The sequence below is a fragment of the Aquarana catesbeiana genome, linkage group LG01, assembly GCF_042186555.1.
Source record: "Aquarana catesbeiana isolate 2022-GZ linkage group LG01, ASM4218655v1, whole genome shotgun sequence".
Classification (NCBI taxonomy): domain Eukaryota; kingdom Metazoa; phylum Chordata; class Amphibia; order Anura; family Ranidae; genus Aquarana; species Aquarana catesbeiana.
The window spans coordinates 664,382,143-664,401,953 of record NC_133324.1 but is presented as its reverse complement, the minus strand read 5'-3'; the positions used below and the strand labels follow the sequence as shown (position 1 = coordinate 664,401,953).

At 41.3% G+C, this 19,811-nt stretch overlaps 1 protein-coding gene across 5 annotated transcripts in view; it reads right to left on the bottom strand.

Moving 5' to 3' along the window:
* AIMP1 (aminoacyl tRNA synthetase complex interacting multifunctional protein 1) overlaps positions 1-19,811 on the bottom strand; it is a 118,830-nt gene that overhangs the window by 90,351 nt on the left and 8,668 nt on the right. The window contains exon 2 of one of the 5 annotated variants that reach the window (XM_073602005.1): positions 5,103-5,195. The exons of the other annotated variants lie outside the window; for them this stretch is intronic. The gene's annotated coding sequence lies outside the window, so the exon portion shown is untranslated. The remainder of the gene's footprint in view (positions 1-5,102; positions 5,196-19,811) is intronic. 5 annotated transcript variants of the gene reach the window in all.

The window sequence follows — 19,811 nt, the reverse complement described above, 5'->3', positions numbered from 1 at the left end:
GTCTATTATCAGGACTTCCTACTGCACAACACTGAAATCCCACAAGACTGCATAATCACTCAGAGCTTCCTACTACACCCCATGTGACCATGTCCTGGGCATCGGACAGCATTACTGCAGTCTTATCAGCTGAAGCTGATAAGACTGACATAGGCAAACACTAGATAATCGGCACAAGTAAATACTATGAAATAAAAGAAATCAGCTATGAGCAGGGAAGCAGGGTTGCCATAGAAACGATGGATTGAGAAGGAGGCTTGGTTAACAGTACAGTAAGTGCTCAACGTTAGGGCGGAAATACACTCTACTGTGGACTCAGAAAACAATACATAAGATGGCGGTGCCTTACCCCTGGAAACAAGTTTTCTAAAGTTTCTTCAAAAACAGTAAGTAGTATACGATTTGGGCTGGATTACAGTGGCTATAGTTTGATAATTACTTATTATAATGGACGAAATGAAAAGAAGCATCAGAGTGGGAGAGTTCACTTCTTCGAATATTTGCAAACAAAATGAAGGTTTCCTATTTAGAATAATAAGCTGTCAGGTTAGGCCCCTTTCATACTTGTACCACTTGTCCTACGACTTGGGACTGCAAAGTCGCATGACAAGTCGTTCCCATGATTTCCAATGACAACCATTCATATTAGTACGACTTCAAGTCGTGCCGACTTCAAAGTAGTCCCTGCACTACTTTGGTCTGACTTTGGCATGCAACTTGTGCTCTGATTATCTTGAAGGGGAACTCCAAGCCAAATGTAAAACATAAAACAGCATGGGTTCCCTCTCCAAGAGAATACCAGGCCCTTCAGTCTGGTATGAATTTTAAGGGGAACCCCCAAAATCCATACCAGACCCTTATCTAAGCACAAAGCCAGGCAGGTAAGGAAAGGGCTCCTGAACCGTACCCATGCCCTCAACATGGAGGGGTGGGTGCTTTGGGGCAGGGGGGCCTCTTCCGACAACCCTGGCCGTTGGTTGTCAGGGTCTGCGGGAATCTGCGTTTTATTTTTGACACTTTTTTTTTTTAGGTGAATGGGTAGGGGTACAATGTACCCGATACTCATTCACATAGGGTGGGGGGCTGGGATCTGGGGGCCCCCTTTTTAAAGGGGTCTTCAAGATTGCGATAAGCTCCCCGCCCGCAGACCCCAGCAACCAACGGCCAGGGTTGTCAGGAAGAGGCCCTTGTCCTCATCAACATGGGGACAAGGTGCTTTGGGTGGGGGATACAGGGCTCCCCCCTGCCCCAAAGCTCGCTCGTCCCCACCCCCTTTCCTGACCTGCCGGGCTGTGTGCTCAGATAAGGGTCCGTTATGGATTTTGGGGGGGACTCCACGCAGATTTTTTTGCGTGGGGGTTCCCCTTAAAATCCATACCAGACCAAAGGGCCTGGTATGATCATGGAGGGGGAACCCATGCAGTTTTTTATTTACATTTTGTGCATTTTTTGTGCGTGGAGTTCACCCTAAAGATTCATACCAGACAGTGCCTGGTATTGTCAGGGATCAAAGTCGAATCCCTGTTCATTGAAGTCGGATGCATGTCGTGTCATACAAGTGTGAAAGTGGCCTAAGTAAAACAGCGATATCAGAACCGATTCAATCACAGTTTGAGTGTACATAGATTTGCAAAGCAATGGGATAAAGGAATATTCCTGAACTTTGTAATCTCATGGTTACTGTGAAATTGTGTTAATGCATCAATGCAGCGCATGTTGTTATCTCAGCTTGCAGAGCTTGGATTCATTGAATGAGTTTACCAAAAAATATAAATATTGCAGAATATGCAGCATCATGCTACATAACTAAGCTCCATTTCACGCTGAATAAACTAAATTATTACTGTATCTTAAATAGAAAACGATCTTTAGATTTTTACTCCAAAAGCATTTTATTAAAATAAATTTAAAATAAATTTGATAAAAAAAAAAAAAAAAAAAAAATCAGATTTTTTTTAATTCTATTTAAAAAAATCATAATTTTTTATCCACCCTGGTTTCTGCTAATGGAGTTCGACTAAAATAAAAGGTATAATATGTGCCTAAGACATATCTAATTGGTGCAAAGGTTATTAAAGTGGAACCCATGCAATGCAGCTCAGAACTGAGTACTGAAGAAGTTAATGTTTTCTACTACACCCTTTATAGGTAAGTCTCATCTAGTGCAGCATGCTAATTCTTAATGAAATCCCAATGAAACTTTCCTTTTCCAGGAAATATCTGTGGCTTTTCAATCAACATGTACCCAAACTTGATAAGCAACTTATAACGTGTAGCCAAGTTTAGTGCTAATCAAAGTAAACAAACCCAGGTGCTTCCAGCATAAACCACAAAGTTCCAGAAAAGTAAACAGAATATCAGGAAAGTGGCCAACATTCTAGAAACAGCAAGAAATGTCAGATTAGCACATTCACAGAGAAGTAGCAAAGAATCTCATGAAACATCCAGCTGTCTGCTGCTTGGACTAACTGTAGTATCAACTTGTCATTGATGCCTCTAGGTCACACCTCTTCCTACAGCATACCAGGGTGGATAAAAATCAATGATTAAAAAAAAAATAATAAAAATAATCAGATTATTTTGATTTAAATCAGATTTTTTTTAATTTAAATTGGATTTCTTTGATTTTTATTAAATTTATTTTAATAAAATGCTTTTGGAGTAAAAATCTATCCAAAGATAGTTTTCTATTTAAGGTATTAATAATTTAGCTTTTTTCAGCATGAGGCTGTATATTCTGCAATTTTTACATTTTTGGTAAACTCATTCAATGAACCCAAGCTCTGCAAGCTGAGATAATATGCACTGCATTGATGTATTTACACAATTTCACAGTAACCATGAGATAAAATAAATTTCAGGAATATTCCATTATCCCATTGTTTTGCAAATCTATGTATACTACAAACTGTATGATTGAATTGGTTCTGATATCGCTGTATTACTAACCTGACAGCTTATTATTCTAAGTAGGAAACCAAGCATTTTGTTTGCAAATATTAAAGATTCTAACTACCAGCAAGAGTAAGTCCTTACATTTAAAGAGCAACTGTCATTTCAGATCCAACATGGCAGCGCCTGTTAGCGGCTGCGCCACGTCCCTCACCTTGTTGTGTCACTGCCACATCACCAGCCATCCCATTAAAGAGAATAGGACTGTCAGTGAGTCAACAGCGAGTCAGAGGAGGAGCCACTGCGGGACAGAGATGACAGTTGCTTTTTAAAAATTATGATTCAAATTGAGTATATTTAAATCAAGCCTTTTTACTAGTGATTTAAATCAAATCCACCCTGCAGCATATAGATTCATTTTATGTACAGCCGTGGCCAAAAGTTTTGTGAATGACACAAATATTAATTTTCATAAAGTCTGCTGCCTCCGTTTTTATGATGCCAATTTGCATATACTCCATAATGTTATGAAGAGCGATCACATGAATTGCAATTAATTGCAGTCCAACTTTGCCATGAAAATGAACTTAATCCCATAAAAAACATTTCCACTGCATTTGTGAAAAAGGCTTCAGGGTGCCCAAGAAAGTCCAGCAAGTGCCAGGGCCGTCTCCTACAGTTGATTCAGCTGTGGGATCAGGGCACCACCAGTGCAGAGCTTGCTCAGAAATGGCAGCAGGCAGGTGTGAGTGTATCTACATGCACAGTGAGGAGAAGACTTTTGGAGGATGGCCTGGTGCCAAGAAGGGCAGGAAAGAAGACACTTCTCTCCAGGAAAAACATCAGGGACAGACTGATATTCTGTAAAAAGTACATGGACTGGACTGTTGAGGACTGGGGTAAAGTCATTTTCTCTGATGAATCCCCTTTCCGATTGATTGAGGCATCCGGAAAAAAACTTTGTTTGGAGAAGAAAAGGTGAGCTCTACCATCAGTCCTGTGTCATGCCAACAGTAAAGCATCCTGAGACCATTCATGTGTGGGGTTGCTTCTCAAGGGAGTGGGCTCACTCACAATTTTGCCTAAGAACACAGCCATGAATAAAGAATGATACAAAAACATTCTCCGAGAGCAACTTCTCCCAACCATCCAAGAACATTTTGGTGACAATGCCTTCTCCAGCATGATGGAGCACCTTGCCATAAGGCAAAAGTGATAACTAAGTGGCTTGGGAAACAAAACATCGAAATTTTGTGTCCATGGCCAGGAAAATCCCCAGACCTTAAAGCGGATACTGCAGCTGCTGACTTTTAGTAAATTGACACTTACCTGTCCAGGGTGCCTACGATGTTAGCACGGCAACCGATCTTCCGATCAACTGTTGGGTGTAGCCTTAGCCGCCTTGGGTTCCCAAACTGCGCACGTGCGAAGCGCACTGCACTTTCTAATTGGCCCAGTGGCAGAGTAAGGCAGCCGAACTTCTGAGAGACGCCCCCGCAGCCCCGTCTCCCGGAAGTGGGGAAAGGGACCTGTCAAAAACAGGTCCCCAATCCCCCCTGGCACCGGAAGAGGGGGGGGGGGGAGAGACGAACAAGCAGAAGTTACACTTTTGGGTGGAACTCCGCTTTAATCCCATTAAGAACTTGTGGTCAATCCTCAAAAGGCGGGTGAACAAAAAACATATTCTGACAAACTCCAAGCATTGATTATGCAAGAATGAGCTGCCATCAGTCAGGATGAGGCCCAGAAGTTGATTGACAGCATGCCAGAGCGAATTGCAGAGGTCTTAAAAAAGAAGGGTCAACACTGCAAATATTGACTCTTTGCATAAACTTTATGTAATTGTCAATAAAAACCTCTGACACTTATGAAATGCTTGTAGTTACACTTCAGCATACCATAGTAACATCTGACAAAAAGATCTAAAAACACTGAAGCAGCAGACTGTGAAAATTTATATTTGTGTCAGTCTCAAAACTTTTGGCCACGGCTGTAGTAAGAAGGGGATACATTCATAAACTTTTTTTTTTTTACACAAAAAAAGGTGCAACAGTGGAGAGGTTACCCACAGCAAGGAAAAAAAGAAATCAATCATTTACAGTTGAAATCTTTAGAATTCTGGCAGATCATGTCACTGCTGATGTGCATGAAGACTGAACAAAACTGAAAGCGGTATTAAACCCAAAAGCAAACACTATATTGCAGCTTACCAATTCTTAGATGTGATGGCTGCATTCGTTTCACTTTTTAGGTTTTTCTTACTTATTCTTCACCTGGTGATCTGGCCATTTCAACAGAACAAGCTGTTCCACAGATGTAGAAAGTTACAGGGTTGAGACAAACCATTTAATACTGACAGGAATGCATACAATGATCATGTTATTTCTTCATATAAAACCATGATCAATGATCAGTTTTATTTACATAAAAGAAAAAAAAATGTTTGCTGTAACTTCTTTAAACTACTACTTTAAATCTGCTAGTACAGCTAACTCTCCTCTCCCCCCAGACTGACAATGCTGCTGTCCAAAGGTGCCCCCTGTGGTCCTTCATCCAGAGTGGGGCACTCTAATACAGGACGTGTGTTACTGGACAGATCACCAGGGGAAGACAGAGGGGGAAAAGCCTAATTGCTGCAATATATTACATTTTGGATTTGAGTTTATTATTGCTTACACAAAACTGAAGTAGAAATGATTAGATCTCCTTTAAAAACTTCTGGGGTAAAAGCTGAGGGCTGTGTTTCCCTGGCTCATGAAAAATAAACTCTGGGAATCTGAGTTCATATCTAAACTACCCCCCTCCCCACATGTTGGAGTAAAGGCACTATTAGTGGGGTAAAATGACTGTAAGGCCCCTTTCATACTGGGGTGGGGGGCGGCTTCGGCGGTAAAGCGCCGCTACTGTTAGCAGCGCTTTACAGTCAGTATTCGGCCGCTAGCGAAAACATTTTTTGTTTTATTTAATCAAAACAGGATAGAACCTCTGTCAGTTTTTTTTTTTTTGTTAATGTTGGAGTCTTCACCATGCAGATTTTCCTACATTTCCTGTCCAGACAAAAAGTACAGGGAAATCTCCCCAGTAGGTATGCAGCTACAAAGCCCTTTTTTTCTTTAAGATGGAGTAAGGTTAGAATCAGACACATCATCATTACTGTGTCACTTTCTATTACAATGACAACAGCTCCCTCCCGCTTCTTATTCTGACATCAGAGGATGTCAGCGGGAGAGGAAGTAAGGTCAAATCTCTCTATTGGGATCAGGGACAGCAAAAATAAATAAATAAAAAACATTTGATAAAAATATTTGGGAAAAAAAGTTTTAGCTGGAGTTGGGCCCCACTGAACTTTCATTTTAAATCAGCTAAATACATTTAATATGGTTGTAATGCATGAAAGTAAAAAATGATCAGTATGCAGCTCCCCCCCGCAGCCCCCCTAATACTTACCTGAGCCCGATCGTGAAGCAATGTGCAAGAGAGCAGCTGCTCTCCTGGGTCTCTGCCTCCTCATTGGCTGAGAGACAGCAAAGGGAGTCGATGGAAGCCAGTAAAGAAGGAGCTCAGGCGGGGCCAAACCCTGTTCTGTGTCTCTTTTGGACACACAGAGAGGGGCTTGGGAGCACGCATGCATGAGTGCCCCCATAGCAAGTGGATTGCTATGGGGGCACTCAGCAGGGGGGGGGGAGCCCAGAGCACTGGCGAGAGATCCTCGATAAGGGGGATCAGGCTGCTCTGTACATAACCATTGCACAGAGCAGGTAAGCATGACATATTTGTTTTTTAACCTTTAAAGTGGTTGTAAAGCAGAAGGTTTTTTTTTTTAACTTAATGCATGCTATGCATTAAGATAAACAATCTTCTGTGTGCAACTGCCCCCCTAATACTTACCTGAGCTCCATCTCCATCTAGCGATGTGCACAAGTGCCTCAGCCATCCGGGACTCTCCCTCCTGAGACACAGTAGCAGCACCATTGGCTCCCGCTGCTGTCAAAGTCAGTTAGCCAATCAGGAAAGAGAGGGGGTGGGGCCAAACCACGGCTCTGTGTCTGAATAGACACATGGAGCTGCGGCTCCGGCTTTGGTGCCCCCTTAGCAAGCTACTTGCAGTGGGGGCACTCAACAGGAGGGAGGGGCCAGGAGCACTGAAGAGGGACCCGAGAAGAGGAGGATCTGGGCTGCTCTGTGCAAAACCATTTCACAGCGCAGGTAAATATGACGTTTATTATTTTTAAAGAAAAAAAACGAGACTTTACAATCACTTTAAGGTACCACAAAACAAAAATGTGTAAAAAGTCATATGGTTTGTTTTGTTCTAGAAAGCAACCGCAGCCTGAGTAGAAAAGCCTGCCCGCTGTCAGCATGCTGTGAAGAAGAACCCTTGCTTTCAGTGAGGAACCAGTGGTCTGTCTACAGAAGTCTGACATATCCTCTCCAAGCAGAAGTTAGCGTGAGAAGCTCTCAATAGCAGCTGTTGGACAAGTTACGAAACATGGTTTCCCCTCCTGCCTCGTAGTGGTCAATCACTAACCATATACTGTATACCCTCTCAGGAAAAGCAAACGTGATGCATATCAATTAAGATTGTTGTTGACTGATCAGTCGCTAACCACAAATATCAAAGCCACAAAATCTCTGCGCTTAGGACAGAGGACAAAGAAGAGAAAAAGAAGAAGGAAGAGGAGGGGGATGTAAGAAGCAGGGGGGGGGTGTACCCCAATAAAGAGAGAGGAAGGATGAGGGAAAAGGGGTCAGTGAGGGGAGATAGCCAGAAAAGAGAGAAGCTAAGGTGTGCTGCCTCCTCTAGTTAAGCCCTCAAAGGGAGCTAACGTGTATGAGAGAATGTAAATGGAGGTATGGCGCTCCCTAGTGGGGGGTATATAAGTGATACAGTATATTGTGATGCAGTAAATGCTTAGTATGTACCATACACAAAGGGTGAAGAGTGCAATAACTCATACATGGATTAAAACCCTAAAACATTGTTTAAATTGGTGAGACCAAAAAAAATAAATATATAAAATGTGGTGAGAACACCCCTATATTACATTCACATGTATTAATAAGTGTAAGATAGTGGCAAATAGTGACCACTAGGTGCTACTACTATATAAACTGTGCAGCTTATGTGATGAGTTCAACGTGTTTCAAAGGTAAGTGACAAATGCAATCCAATCGAAAAAATTATCAACGAAAAAATTAATATAAAATAATAAAGGAAAATACAAAATGCAAAAAGTCTGTTCAAAGGTGGTGCGTTTCCAAAATGTAAATATCAGGACAAAGTTCCAAGAGCTTTAGTGACTGTAGTGCTCACAGAGGAGAGTATCCGTGACTTCTGTGCTCCCCCTTTTGGCTCCCCACTCACCAGCTCCCAATACCCCTGCAGGGGTGACAGACACGTTAACCACTTCCCGCCCGCCCTATAGCGGATTGACGTCCGGGAAGTGGTTGTGTTATCCTGACTGGACGTCATATGACGTCCAGCAGGATAACATGCCGCAGCGCGCCCCCGGGGGCGCGCATCGCGGCGAGCGGTGGAGCGGTGTGTCAGTCTGACACACCGCTACACTGATCTTGGTAAAAAGCCTCCGGCGGAGGCTCTTTACCACGTGATCAGCCGTGTCCAATCACGGCTGATCACGCTGTCAATAGGAAGAGCCGTTGATCGGCTCTTCCTCACTCGCGTCTGACAGACGCGAGTAGAGGAGAGCCGATCGGCGGCTCTCCTGGCAGGGGGGGTCTGCGCTGATTGTTTATCAGCGCAGCCCTCCCTCAGATCACCCCACTGGACTACCAGGGATGCCACTAGGACCACCAGGGAAGGGGCAACGTGGATGGCCAGGTATGTACCCCATGGCCATCCACATGTGCCCAATCTGTGCCAATCAGTGCCCACAAACGGGCACTGATTGGCACTATTATGTCCATGATATGCCCAGATCTGCCCAGCAATGCTCTATCAGTGCCACCTGTCATTGCCCATCAGTGCCACCTGTCATTGCCCATCAGTGCCACCTGTCAGTGCCCTTCTGTGCCCACCTATCAGTGCCCATCAGTGCCACACATCAGTGCAACACATACGTACCCATCAGTACCACCCATATATACCAATCAATGCCACCTACGAGTGCCCATCAGTGCCGCCTGTGTGCCCATCGGTGCCACCTATGAGTGCCCATCAGTGCCGCATACCAGTGCCACCTATCAGTGCCGCATACCAGTGCCACCTATCAGTGCCCATCAGTGCCGCCTATCAGTGCCCATCATCAGTGCCCGTTAGTGCCACCTCATCAGTGCCACCTCATCGGTGCCCATCAGTGCCGCCGTATCAGTGCCCATCTGTGCCGCCGTATCAGTGCCCATTATTGAAGGAGAAAGCGTACTTATTTACAAAAAAATTTAACAGAAACAAAGAAAAACTTGTTTTTTTTCGAAATTTTCGGTCTTTTTTTATTTGTTGCGCAAAAAATAAAAACCGCAGAGGTGATCAAATACCACCAAAAGAAAGCTCTATTTGTGGGAACAAAATGATAAAAAATTTGTTTGGGTACAGTGTAGCATGACCGCGCAATTGTCATTCAAATTGCAACAGCGCTGAAAGGTGAAAATTGGGCTGGGCGGGAAGGTGTCTAAGTGCCTGGTATTGAAATGGTTAAGATCCCAATGCCGTCCTCTTGGTAGGTATCCCGTGGTTGCTGAGATATGGTATCCTCTCTCCCAGGAATTCCAGGTCACTTCTCCATACCACGTCCAAGAAGGGGATCGCCAGAGAACTCCTCATAAGAAAAGATGCCACCTCATAGTGTAGTATGATTAAAAACTTTATTAAAATAATACTCCCCAAACGGGAGAAGAAAAAACCCACAAAACACTACACTATGGGTGAAGCCGAAAACCAGGAAGTGCTTTCCCGCAGCATGCGGTCCAGCTGCGTTCCAAGCTCTCTTGCTCCGTACCCGGAAATGACGTAAGTGCGTAGCTCCATCTTACGCGTTTCGTCATCGACGTTGTCAAAGGCGGCGCCATCTTACTACACCTCACAGGTTATATGGTGAGCGGACATGCTGGGTCCTCCCTTCTCCCATCGCTATAGGAACTGTGATTGGATATTCAATCATAAGCCCTCCCTCCAGGTGCAACCCCATTGGAAGAAACCCAGTCCAGATCCTTATGCAATTATCACGGACCCGTGCATCTCCGCTGACCCTTACATAGATTGGCAGACATATTTCACGCAGAGTAATATTAACATCATACATCTATTAATATGTAATACACGTTAAATTTGGTTAAAATATCCAGGTAAGTGTATCACATAGGCAAAATTCTCAGTGGTGAATTACGGTACTGCATGTTCACCATCTTGCAAACCCAGTACCTATCTTGTAAAGGTGAAATAGAATAGAACGTAAAACTGAGTCCCATTAAAGGTCTATTTACATATAGAAGTAAAAGAGAAAGTTTTGAGTGTTCATTACTGTCCTTTATGGATACCAGCCTCAGATCTCCAAGCATCAAAAGAGAAAAAAATTTTTTTACATCTGAGACATAAAAACTAATACAGGCCGGTGTTTCTAAAACCATCCAGGCCACCCAAATGTAAGTACAAAGGATATAAATAAAAAGATGGTTTGCAAGCATCCCTATGTTAGGCCGATGTATTCCTAGGTACAAGTGTTACATAGGCATTTATAACTGCAGGGCACTAATTCACATGGGTAATATACCACATACAGAAGCCTCCCAGTAGTACACTCTCCCCCCCAAACCCAGATACTACTTAGTAAACCTTCTCCAATATAGTACCAGCAACCCCGAGGGGGGCTCTTCATTACGTTCTGGGGTGCTAGAAAATACTGGGATTTAAAATACATAATATCATCCCAGGGAGATCTGAGGCTGGTATCCATAAAGGACAGTAATGAACACTCAAAACTTTCTCTTTTACTTCTATATGTAAATAATTCACCACTGAGGATTTTGCGATGTGATACAATTACCTGGATATTTTAACCGAATTTAACGTGTATTACATATTAATAGATGTATGATGTTAATATTACTCTGCGTGAAATATGTCTGCCAATCTATGTAAGGGTCAGCGGAGATGCACGGGTCCGTGATAATTGCATAAGGATCTGGACTGGGTTTCTTCCAATGGGGTTGCACCTGGAGGGAGGGCTTATGATTGAATATCCAATCACAGTTCTTATAGCGATGGGAAAAGGGAGGACCCAGCATGTCCGCTCACCATATAACCTGTGAGGTGTAGTAAGATGGCGCCGCCTTTGACGTCGATGACGAAACGCGCAAGGCGGAGCTACGCACTTACGTCATTTCCGGGTACGGAGCGAGAGAGCTTGGAACGCAGCTGGACTGCACGCTGCGGGAAAGCACTTCCTGGTTTTCGGCTTCACCCATAGTGTAGTGTTTTGTGGATTTTTTTCTTCTCCCGTTTGGGGAGTATTATTTTAATAAAGTTTTTAATCATACTACACTATGAGGTGGCATCTTTTCTTATGAGGAGTTCTCTGGCGATCCCCTTCTTGGACGTGGTATGGAGAAGTGACCTGGAATTCCTGGGAGAGAGGATACCATATCTCAGCAACCACGGGATACCTACCAAGAGGACGGCATTGGGATCTTAAAGTGTCTGTCACCCCTGCAGGGGTATTGGAAGCTGGTGAGTGGGGAGCCAAAAGGGGGAGCACAGAAGTCACGGATACTCTCCTCTGTGAGCACTACAGTCACTAAAGCTCTTGGAACTTTGTCCTGATATTTACATTTTGGAAACGCACCACCTTTGAACAGACTTTTTGCATTTTGTATTTTCCTTTATTATTTTATATTAATTTTTTCGTTGATAATTTTTTCGATTGGATTGCATTTGTCACTTACCTTTGAAACACGTTGAACTCATCACATAAGCTGCACAGTTTATATAGTAGTAGCACCTAGTGGTCACTATTTGCCACTATCTTACACTTATTAATACATGTGAATGTAATATAGGGGTGTTCTCACCACATTTTATATATTTATTTTTTTTGGTCTCACCAATTTAAACAATGTTTTAGGGTTTTAATCCATGTATGAGTTATTGCACTCTTCACCCTTTGTGTATGGTACATACTAAGCATTTACTGCATCACAATATACTGTATCACTTATATACCCCCCACTAGGGAGCGCCATACCTCCATTTACATTCTCGCTAACCACAAATACCCTCTTTAGCACAGCTGAATATGAAAGTAATCAAAAACAGAAGGAAAGGTGGTTTCAAGCTAGGTCAGTCCAATGTAGGCAAGGGGAACAGGCAGAGAATATTGTAGTAGTGGATCAGGAGGTCACAGTTATGTTGCTACTATTTTGAGTACTATTCTTACACCTTGCTAAAAATCATCAGCTAATGTTAATGTGTAGAAAAAAATAGTTTTTGGGAAATGAGTGTTTCAAACTGCCAACATCCTAAATATACATTGAGAGAACATGCATCAAAGTGCAAATGGGACCGCCCCCCTTGGACTTATTAGGTAGAAAGTCTAAGGCTCGGTTCACACATGGGCGGCACGACTTGCAGGTCGCCTCAGCGAGGCGACCTGCAAACGACTGCGGGGCGACTTGCGAGACGACTTCTGCATAGAAGTCTATGCAAGTCGCCCCAAGTCGCCCCCAAAGTAATACAGGAACCTTTTTCTAAGTCGGAGCGACTTGCGTCGCTCCAATTAGAACGGTTCCATAGCACAGAACGGGAGGCGACTTGTCAGGCGACTAGGTCGCCTGACAAGTCGCCCCAGTGTGAACCGAGCCTAACAGAAGTAATTGTATTGGTAAAAGGCAACACAATGCCACTTTTATTGGAGTGCAAAACATGATAAAATTGTAAATATAGCCTCATAGGCAAGGTAGTATACAATGCACAATGTATACAAAATAGAACAGAATGTACATACAGTGCCTTGAAAAAGTATTCATACCCCTTGAAATTTTCCACATTTTGTCATGTTACAACCAAAAACATAAATGTATTTTATTGGGATTTTATGTGATAGACCAACACAAAATGGCACATAATTGTCATTTGGAAGGAAAATGATAAATGGTTTTCCAAATTTTTTACAAATAAATATCTGAAAAGTGTGGTGTGCATTTGTATTCAGCCCTCTTTACTCTGATACCCCTAACTAAAATCTAGTGGAACTAATTGCCTTCAGAAATCACCTAATTAGTAAATAGAGTCCACCTGTGTGTAATTTTATTTCATTATAAATACAGCTGTTCTGTGAAGCCCTCAGAGGTTTGTTAGAGAACATTAGTGAACAAACAGCATCATGAAGGCCAAGGAACATACCAGACAGGTCAGGGATAAGGTTGTGGATAAGTTTAAAGCAGGGTTAGGTAATAAAAAAAATATCCCAAGCTTTGAACATCTCACGGAGCAGCGTTCAATCCATCCGAAAAGGGAAACAGTATGGCACAACTCAAACCTACCAAGACATGGCCGTCCATTAATCAGAGCATTAAATGGAGATGTTTATGAAAGAGTGACAAGAAGAAAGACCATTGCTGAAAGAAAGCCATAGGAAGTCCCATTTGCAGTTTGCGAGAACCCATGTGGAGGACACAGCAAAAATGTGGAAGAAGGTGCTCTGGTCAAATCAAACCAAGATTAAACTTTTTGGCCTAAAAGCAAAACACTATGTGACCAAAAACTAACCCTGCACATCACCCTGAACACACTATTCCCATCGTGAAACATGGTGGTGGAAGCATAATGTTGTGGGGATGCTTTTCTTCAGGGACAGGGAAGGGAAGCTGGTCAGAGTTGATGGGAAGATGGATGGAGCTTTTAGATCAAAGCACATTCATGTTTTAGAATGGCCCAGTCAAAGTCCAGACCTAAACTCAAACGAGAATCTGTGGCAAGACCTGAAAATTGCTGTTCACAGACACTCTCCATCCAATCTGACAGAGCTCGGGCTATTTTGCAAAGAAGGCTCCCTCAGTGAGATACTCTCTATATAAAGCATTCACACCCGGCAGGTCTGTCTCTGCACAGGTCTGGCACTGCCGCTGTGGTGGAATGTCTGCATCAGTTGTTGAAAGGAATACACTACTCCAGTCTGCGTTCCTGTCTCATTGCCATGACATGCTATGTGCCTTTATGTAATGACTTTGAAGAAGTGTATGTTAATATGCCTCCCCCTTTTTGGCTTTAGATATTGCTATCTCTATTGCTGGTGTAGCCTACAGGGAATTTCTTGTGGATGTCTGCAAGCCACTCATCCAGGGATACACACCCATCCACCTGTTTCCATATGGATCGTCTCAGTCATTGTGGGATTTCCCACTGATTTTACTGTTTGTCCCTTTTTTGTTTCTGTTTTGTGAACCTCTTTATGGGAGTATCCATACAGCCATGAATATATTATAATTTACTTTGTGAAATTATTTGTCCTGTTTACATTATGTATTACAGTGTGACTATTATGTGATTATGCTTATATTTCAGAAAGAGAAACAAAGTCACCCAGAATATAATCTCCCTTGATGAAGGACTATACATTAATAATTCTGAAACATGTTGGGATATATGCAAGAAATCCCTATGGACTGACCACAGCATGACTCTGGCAATGCTTGGGCAAACTTGCTCTTATTGGGTTTGATTATATATATATTATATATGTAATATGTACATTCTGTTCTATTTTGTATACCTTGTGCATTTTATACTACCTTGCCTAGAAGACTATGTTTACAATTATTTTATCATGTTTTGTACTTACAATGCCACTTTTACTGTTGCCTTTTACCAATACAATTACTTCTATTAGACTTTCTGCCTAAAAAGTCCAAGGGGGCTGCCCCATTTGCACTTTGATGCATGTTCTCTCAATGTTAATGTGTAGCTCAACACAGAAAACCTCTTCCTCTATCAGTCACAATGATTCACCGGCGGCCAAAAATTGATTATTAATGGCTTTTAAAAAAGGTATAGAACATTTGGATTTGCACATTATGGAAAATGTTCCATCAAAACTAAATTACATGTTAACCCTACCAGTTACGATTTTCCTTTAGGACTTTGCTCCAAGTGTAACCCTTTAATGCTGGCATTCCTTTTAGAAGTTGGTAACATGGAGCATCCAACACGTTTATAAACCCCGAGTTGAACATTAGCCACATGTAGTCAGCAGATCATTATTTTCTACCCTGTCCTTGCATTACCATTGTTACCGACTGATCAACATCCAAGATTCCTACAGAAAATAGATGTGGTCTGATAGGAAAAAAAACAGAAGCCAGTCTGTCTCTGAACACGAAGGACTGTAACATCATATTGCTCTAACGATTGACTTTCATGACAATAATGAGTTTCAGACATTTGAAAGGCATGTGTTTAAGTCAAGTTTAACAGCTCATATAAACACAACACTACATGGTGAAATTCTAAATAGCCTAAGACTTTGGATAGTCATGGATGAATGCCTTGGAATTGGGTGGACTACAACTCATCCACCAAATATGGGCTAAACGTGTTTACATTCAGCACAAACATGGCTAATAGCAATACTATTATTATACAGGATTTATATAGCGCCGACAGTTTACGCAGTGCTTTACAACATGGGGGCAGACAGTACAGTTACAATACAATTCAATACAGGGGGGGGGGGGGGGATCAGAGCCCTGCTCGTTAGAGCTTACAATACTACTTGTATAATAAAAACATGTAACACATCGATTCATTTTGTTTCTTTTTCTATTCAGTAAAACGTATGGAGACTTTCACCGTCTGTTTAAAGCAGTGATAAACCCAAAACAAAACTGTAACATATTGCAGCTTACCAATTCTTAGATATAGTGGTTGCATTAATTTGTGTTTTTAGGCTTTTATCCTAAACTTTCACCTTCAACCACTTCAATACCGGGCACTTTCACCTCCTTCCTGCCCAGACCAGTTTTCAGCTTTTAGCGCTGTCACATTTTGAATGACAATTGCGCGGTCATACAACGCTGTACCTAAATTACATTTTTATCATTTTTTTCAGAACAGAGAGAGCTTTCTTTTGGCGTTATTTAATCATCACTGGGGTTTTTATTCTTTGCTACACAAAACGGAAATAAAAGAAAATGTTAAGAAAAAAAAAAAACACTTTTTTTTAAAGTTTCTGTTATAAAATTTTGCAAATAAATAATTTTTCTTCTTCATCGATAAGCTGTACTAATGGGGGGGGTTCTAGGAGGACATCCATGGACACCCTTCTGGAATGACAAAGTGCTGTAGCCGTCTTTCAGAGAGTAACTTTTTTTTAGAGAGTAACTGAAAAAATAGCATATAAAAAAAAATATACAAATGCTACATAATTGTTACACAATGTTATTAAAATTACATTTCTTTTTCAGACTGCAGCACTGTAATTTGCTTTAGGATTCAAATGCAATATGGCTACCTAGAGGCGTTCTGTACACATTTGGTGTATGGAACACCCCCCAGAAATGTAATTTTGTGCTTCTGGGATTGGCTTGCTGAACTCTGCGCTAAGATACAAATCAGACTTTATGCATTCTCTGCAACAAAAAATTCATTTTTGGTGAGATACTACCAAAGGGTTAATCACATCTGAAGGGATTCAGACCCTGCAATTTTCTTCTTTAGAACCTTGCAAGTGCATCAGCTGATTGATAATGAAAGTCAATCCCATTCAGATTCACTTTGCATAGGGACATGATGTGACAAACAAACAGGGCAACGGAACTTAGGAATCTGCAGAAAAGTTTAGTAAAATCCTTGAAAGACAGGAAAGAAAGTCTAAAAAAAAAAAAAAAAAAAAAAGAAAACAAATGCAGCCACCACATTTAGGGAATTGCAAATTGCAATATATCACATTTTTGTCACCAATCCTCCCTCTCCTCTGACGATACTTGTTCACAAATTTACTATCACTTCTGGCTCAGCATAGCTTGCTGGCAAAACCTCTGCCCTCACAAATCTACATAATTTCTTTTTAAAAATAGGCCATATCCTGGTCTACTATACCTCCCTTCCCCTGGTCTCCAAAGTTATTACAATTGTCCCAACACCGTGGGCTCTCACAACCATACCATTGGAATTCACATGGATCTTCCAAACCCATCCTACCTAAGCAGGAACATGGATCTCTGTGTTCTCCCAGTCACAGCAATCTCCACAAAGTTAGTAAGCACTCCCTAGGGACACACTTAATCCTTTGATCTCCCCTGGTGTTAACCACTTCCCAGCCAGTGTCATCAGTACAGCTACAGTGCATATTATTTAGCACTGATCACTGTATTAGTGTCACTGGTCCCCAAAAAAGTGTCAGTTAGTATCCGATTTGTCCGCCGCAATCCGACTGAAAAAAAAAAAAAAAAAAAAAAATCGCTGTTTGCCCCCATTACCAGTAAAACAATAAACACAAATTCCATAAAAATATCCCATCATTTGGATCATTTGGAGATGCTATAACTTTTGCGCAAACCTATAACTACACACTTATTGGGATTTTTTTACCAAAAATATTTAGCACAATATATATTGCCCTAAATTGATGAAGAAATGTGATTTTTTTTTTTCAATTTTATCGGATATGTATTATAGCAGAAAGTAAAAAATATTGTTTTATTTGAGAATTTTTGCTCTTTTTTTGTTTTAGCGCAAAAAATTAAAACTGCAGAGGTGATCAAATACCACCAGAAGAAATCTCTATTTGTGGGGAAAAAAATTACATCAATTTTATTTTGGGTACAGCGTTGCACGACCACGCAATTATCAGTTAAAATAACGCAGTGCTGTATCGCAAAAAATTGCCTGGTCATGAATGGGGTAAGAAGAAGCCCCATCCTTTGGATGTACTAGGGAGTCCGCTCCCAGGTACTCGACATGATGTTTTTTTTGGCATTTGTGAGATATATTTGGCAGAAGGATAGCGTCTAATTTATATGTTTGTTGCAGAATCATCTGGCCAAAAATTGGGTGATTGAATTAGCCTTTTCTACTTATCCTCATATGGGATCTCTAATGGCTTCCAGGACACCTCCCTTTGGGTGGCTTTAGATCTCACTGATGGGGACAGACATCATGTTCATCTTACAAATGCACTGGTGGAAGATTTCAGTGCCTCAGTTTTGGGGCTTTTTTGGTATCTTTCTTGCTTCAATGTAAGTGTTATTACTGTTTTAAAACAATGTATAAATATGCCATTTGGAGTAATGTTTTTCAAAATTGTTATGAGAATATATATTATTGGCATATTTCTCTCTTTTACAGCAACTAGAGTGCACTTAAGAGAATCCCTAAAGAAGCTGTCAAGCGAAACGCATCGAGAGTAGAGCTTTTTTTCTGTACTGGCATTGGTGCATGTCATGGATATCCATGGCTGCATCTATGCTATAATATAGAGATATTAGCATATCTTGATAGGGGATGCACTTTAATACCTACACATACTGTTTGTTTGTTGGGGGATATTTGCTGTCATGTCTATTTTTGTGTTTTAGACTTCTATAATAAAATTCACACATTTTACATCACATTGTCAGTATTATTCCACGTGGAGGTTTTGGCACCTTAAAAGTCCCACTATCCTACCAATTTTTGTTCTTTTTCAGGATGTGGAGCCAATCAAATGACATACGTTATTCATTTATACTCACTGAACCCATACCTGGCTCAAACCTTTAATAGTATACTTAAAGTAAAACTCTTTGAAGAATAATCTCTCATAGCCATCATTAGAATGCTTCCTAAGCCTAATATTGATGACTCATCTTGGTCCACCTTTTGATCACTTATCAATATTGAAATCAAACTGCTGGCATAAATAGCCAAGTGGCTGAAAAATGGATTGTGCCAACTTGTTGGCAGAAATCAAATGGGCTTTGTGCCTAGATGGCAGGCAGCATTTAACTCGCTTTCCTGGAACCATTTGTTTCATATCCTTGAACAATGAATGGGTTTTGGGCAAACATTTCTCAAATAGATTACAGCACTATACTCCCACCCTTGAGCTTACATTAAAATGTCAGTTTCTGCTTCACTAAGGTGCCTACTATTAGGGGAAAGCGCCAAGGGTGCCCCCTTTGTCTCACTCCTTTTGTGTTTGTGATCATGTCCCTAGCCATGCTAATTAAAGAAAACTGGGGCATCACAGGAGTGGAGGTTGCAGGACATGTCCATAAGTTAAATTAGAGCTAAGGGTAGAGCTGGACGATTTTCTCAAAAAAAAAAAAAAAAATTTGCGAACAAAAAAAAAAAAAAAAACAAACACTTGATTAACGATTCGAATTGAGTTTTTTTTTTGGACACCGCGCCAGTCCTGAGGAGCTGCGGGCAGGAGTTTTTAGGCGAGTCCGCGGCGTCCGGTCCCGCAGACTGGGCCGAAGCCACGGTCTCACCTAAAAACTCCTGCTCGCAGCTCTTCGGAACCGGCACAGTGTCAGCGCCGGTCCTGGTGAAAAAAAAAAAAAAATCTAAAAAAAAAAAAAAATCTAAAAAAAAAAAAAATCTAAAAAAAAAAAAAATCTAAAAAAAAAAAAAATCTAAAAAAAAAAAAAATCTAAAAAAAAAAAAAATCGATTTGCTGAACATTTGAATCGATTTGAGCTCTCAACTTGATTCAAGATTCAAATCGATTTTTTCCCCAGCTCTTGCTAAAGGCAAAACTTTTTTTTCATTTTGGATAGAGTAAGGGAAGGTTATAAACCCTGTCAATTTTTTTTTTGCCATGTGTCCCATTGCAGAGAATTCCCTTCACTTCCTGTCCCATAACTAAACAGGGAGTGAGAGGAAATCCCTGCAAATTAAAGAAAATGTCTTGGGGACCCCCAGGTCACCAGAACTAGTGTCCCCATTGGAAGATTTTCTCTCTATTACTCTTCTGGGGGACAACCCA